General features: G+C 57.0%; 1 long non-coding RNA gene across 1 annotated transcript; it reads right to left on the bottom strand.

The window, feature by feature from the left end:
- Positions 1 to 3,306: 3,306 nt before the first annotated feature.
- Positions 3,307 to 4,200, bottom strand: LOC111824804. Its single transcript, XR_002827879.1, has 3 exons — positions 4,089 to 4,200; positions 3,898 to 3,969; positions 3,307 to 3,399 (listed from the first exon to the last, which is right to left on the bottom strand). It is a non-coding gene; the product is annotated as an uncharacterized LOC111824804 (long non-coding RNA).
- Between the last annotated feature and the right edge of the window lie 432 nt (positions 4,201 to 4,632).

The following is a 4,632-nucleotide window of genomic DNA, read 5'->3' as shown; positions in this document are numbered from 1 at the left end:
CAGGCCCGGCCTAGAGATATGGTCTCATGGCCCCTTCCCAGCTCGCAGGCCTTCTTTCTCAGAAGGACCGGAAGTCTCATTCCAAATTTGGGAGACAAAGGACTGGAAAAGGTATAAATAAAGAGAGTTTCCTCCATATTGGGGGCCCAGAATTTGAAAGACACATTTTTCTCTGGGCCTCCACAGAATTTAATAATAAAATGTAACCCCTGTAGTGGGCACTGCAGTTCAGCCTCTGCTCCGGCTGGGCGCTGTACCTGCAGTCGCTGGCCAGCTTAATAAAGGCTCCTCAATTTTGATCTGAGTCCCTGGTGGTTGTCTCCGCGGGTCACCCCATTACACCATCCTCTCTGAAATCAATTAAAAAATATATATTTAAGAAATAAAAGGAATCAGCCCTATCCAGTTTGGCTCAGTGGAGAGAGCGTCGGCCTGCGGACTGAAGGGTCCCGGGTTCTCTTCCGGTCAAGGGCCTGTACCCTGGTTGCAGGCACATCCCCAGGTGAGAGTGTGCAGGAGGCAGCTAATCGATGTTTCTCTCTCATTGATGTTTCTAAATCTCTATGCCTGTCCCTTCCTCTCTGTAAAAAATCAATTAAAAATTAAAAAAAAAAAGAAAGAAAAAGAATCAAGGTGTGACTTTGGTGTTAGTCGGTTGAGAGGGACTGGTTGACAATCAATAAAATGTGTAACACGAATAGGAGGTTCCTGAGAGGCAGGAGGCACTAGGAGCTCAGGAAACAGGAGCAGAAAGACCCTGGGGATGAAACGGGGAAGGGAAAGCCGACCCAAGAGTGGGTGCAGCGCTGGTCCCCGGGGACGCCTGGCCCAGCCTGGAGGCTGCGGGCTGGGCATGGGCCTGCTGGACTCCACCGCCCAGTGTCCGCCTTCCAGGGAGACCACTCCTGGGCGGGTCCACATTTGCCTTTGGCTGCAGGGCTTCCTGCTCTTGTCAGGACGGCTCCTGGGAGGAGCCTGGAGGAAAGGAATCCTGATGGTCTCTCCTTCCCCCTGGGCGCAGCCACCCCGATGGGGGACCTGGGGTCTGACAGTGTCCATGGCTTCCTCCCCCAGTCGTGCTTGGGGGGCACATGCTCTGCATGGAGCTCAGCATGTCGATCACAGAGCCAGGGACTGGCTCAGCCACAGCCTCTATCCAGGACTCAACATCGGCCACTGCTGGTGTGGCTCAGTGGATAGAGCGTCGGCCTGCAGACCAGAGGGGTCCTGGGTTCCATTCCTTCGAGGGCACATGCCTGGTTGCAGGCTCCTGCCTGGCCCAGGCCCAGGTTGGGGCTCGTGCAGGAGACAACCAATCAGTGTGTTTCTTTGACATCGATGTTTCTGTCTTTCCCTCTCTCTGCCACTCTCTCTAAAAATCAATGGGGAAAAATAAATAAATAAATAATAAAATAAAATAAAAAATAATGGAGAGAGAGAGAGAGAGAGAGAGAGAGAGAGAGAAGAAAAAAATCGATGGAAAAATATCCTCGGATGAGGGTTAAAAACCAACAAAAAAAGACTCAACATAAGCACATTATTGGGGAGAAACTCATTCTGCCTCAATCTGACCCGAGGCTATAATGGATTCTTTTTTATTTTAGGAAGAGTTATTTTATTTTTTAATATATTTATTGATTTCAGAAAGGAAGGGAGAGGAAGAGTAACATCAGTGAAGAGAGAATCATTGATTGGCTGCCTCCTGCACACCCCGTCCTGGGCATCGAGTCTGCAACCTGGGCCTGTGCCCTTGACTGGTTTCGAATCTGGGCTTCTTCAGTCCGCAGGCTGACGCTCTAGCCACTGAGCCAAACCAGCCAGGGCTTGATTCTTTTTTTAAATAAATCCTTTATTGTGAAAGTGTTACATATGTCTCCTTCCCCATCGACCTGTCCTAGCCCCTGTGGTCTGTGTCCATTGGTTCTGCCATGAGCAGGCACACAGTCCTTGGGTTGCTCTCTACAATGGATTCTCAGCTCCATCCTTTACCGATTCCAACCCCTTCCCCTAGTCCAGCCCCTGCAGGTCTAAGAGGCTCCCCTGATGGGGCTGCGCAGCCCCTTCCCTCTCAGTCCCTGGGCTCTGGTGGTCCCTGGACTCTGGTGCTCCCTGGGCTCTGGTGCTCCCTGGGCACTGGTGGTCGTTAGGCTCTGGTGCTTCCTGGGCACTGGTGGTCCCTGGGCTCTGGTGATCCCTGGGCTCTGGTGCTCCCTGGGCACAGGTGGTCCGTGAGGCCAGAAGGCGGGCGCCCGCAGCGCTCAGCGGTCTGGCCCTGGGCCGCTCCTCCCGTGAGGCTGGTTGCTGAGCACAGGTTGCAGGTGATCCGCGTGGGATGCCCTGAGGGCTCTCCCTGGTGGGGGCGCGGCACGGAGTCCCCGGTTCAGGGTGTCCCCCCTGCTCCTCAGGGAGCAGCGATGTCAGCGCCTCCCCCCTGCACTCCTTCATCCCCCTTATCTCCTACCCTCCCCCCCCACACACACACATGAGTAACAGGAACCCTCAGCAGAAGGACCTCTCTAGGCCGGGAGGCCATGTTCGGGCGGGTCCGGTTCTGCAGGACCGTCTCCTGGAGGCCCCCAGAGGCCGATGGGGGCAGGGAGGCGCCAGGCTCTTGTTTCTTTCCTCCTCACCTGAGGGTGTTGCTTATTGATGTTATTTATTTATTTTAATGTATTTTTATTGATTTCAGAGAGAAGGGAGGAGAGATAGAAACGTCAGTGAGGAGAGAGAATCATTGATCAGCTGCCTCCGTCCAACCCCCACTGGGGATCAAGCCCACCACCCGGGCCTGTGCCCTGAGCAGGAATCCAACGGCCACCTCCTGGTTCACAGGTTAGTGCTCAACCACTGAGCCACCCCGGCCTTAATCCTCACCCAAGGATGTTTTATTTTTATTGATTTTTAGAGAGAGAGAGAGAGAGAGAGAGAGAGAGAGGAACCTCAATGTGAGCGAGAACATTGACCTGTTGGCTCCCAAATGCTCCCCAACCAGGGATGGGCCTGAGAGCAGGGATGTGCCTGACGGGGAAGGAACCGAACCCTTTGGGTCCAGGACGATGCTCCAATAACCTGGGCCACCGCCCAAGGTACCCACCCCGCCCCCCCATTTACTGATTTTCAGGAAAAGAGAGACACAGCCACATGAGCTCACTGCGGGAGCGAGAGAAGGCGACACAAGTGACACTGAGGCCTGAGGAGGTGGCTTTCCCAGATTTTATTGGTCAGAGCACAGAGGCCGGGGCCAGGGCCAAACAGACCTCAGGGCTATTCCTTGGGCGAGAAGTTCGTTTATAAGTTCTTGATTATCCCGCCAGTTATCTCCAGCACCTCCCCTAACTAGTATCCACCTCTCTTGAAGCTTTTCTTCAGCCTTTTGGAGTTGAATCCAAAGTTCTTGTTCTGTGCAGGGGGAGGAAACGGGCTCCATGTGGGGCTGGGCCAGGGTCAGGAGCCTCCACCTGCACCCCCTTCCGGGGCCAGCGAGAGGCCTAGGGGCCGGGCTCCCCCTCTGCCTGTGACCTTGGAGCCTGTGGTGGAGCCCCCACCCCTTAAACAGATGGGGAAACTGAGGCCCAGAGGTGGCTAGTGGCTTTCCCAGGTCCCAGGGCCCATCCAGCAAAGCCGAGGGGAGCCGGGCTGAAAGCTCATCAGCGCAGTGAGCGGCCCCCCAGCCTCAGCAGGAACCTTCTGGAAGGTGGCTGCATGCCCCCTGCCGGGCCTCACCCGGAGTCTGAGGCTGCAGGTCAGGGGCGGGGGGGCCTTTCTAACAGGCTCCTGGGCAGGGACCCCACTCAGATCCAGGCTGGGGCTGGGGGAGGACGGGCAGGGGGCTCCCTGGGCCCAGGACGCTCCAGGGCCACACCCATCGGCCCCCAGGTCTCAGAAGGGGCCACTCACCTCGTAGCAGATGAAGTCATAGTAGCCGTTGTCCTGGTCCAGCTTGACGGTCCCCGTGCACACCTTCACCAGCTGCAAGGGCGCAGGTTACACCACCACCCGGAGCTGAGCCCTCCCGGCCGCCCCGTCCCTGGGAATGGGCCCCGAGGCCTCCTGTCCAGCATCTCGGGGCGCCCCAGCCCCCAGCTCACCCCGTTCTCCTTGAAGTCACACTCCTCGGGGGGCTGCCGCGTCGTCCTGGGGCACACAGTCTCCTTCACAGTGAAGCTCATGAGATTTAAGGCGTTTGGGTACAGGACCTGGCGGGAGAGAAAGTGGGGAGACCAGGGCTGGGCCTCTGCTTGCTCCCCTGGTTTCACCCCGCCCCGCCCCCTCCAAAGAGAACAGCCTTCAGCAGCCCCTGCCCTGTCCCTGGCGCTGGTTTGGTGCTGGGTGTGGGCAGGGGGAGAGGGCAGAGCCTGCCCAGCTCCAAGAGGACCCGGGGCGCAGGGCCTCCTGGGGCCTCCTGTGTGGGAGGCAGATGAGCACAGGACAGTCAGAGCAGGGCCGTGCCCTGGTCCGTTTGGCTCAGGGCACCTTCAGTCCTGGGTTCAATTCCTGGTCAAGGGCACCTGTCTGGGCTGCGGGCTCGATCCCCAGTAGGGGGCGTGCAGGAGGCAGCCGATCAATGATTCTCATCATGGATGTTTCTATCTCCGTCCCTCTTCCTTCCTCCCTGAAATCAATAAAAATCTA

This window comes from Myotis lucifugus, unplaced genomic scaffold (genome assembly GCF_000147115.1).
Source record: "Myotis lucifugus unplaced genomic scaffold, Myoluc2.0 scaffold_7400, whole genome shotgun sequence".
Taxonomy (NCBI): Eukaryota; Metazoa; Chordata; class Mammalia; order Chiroptera; family Vespertilionidae; genus Myotis; species Myotis lucifugus.
The sequence above is the reverse complement of the archived record's forward strand: the minus strand, read 5'-3'. Positions and strand labels throughout refer to the sequence as shown.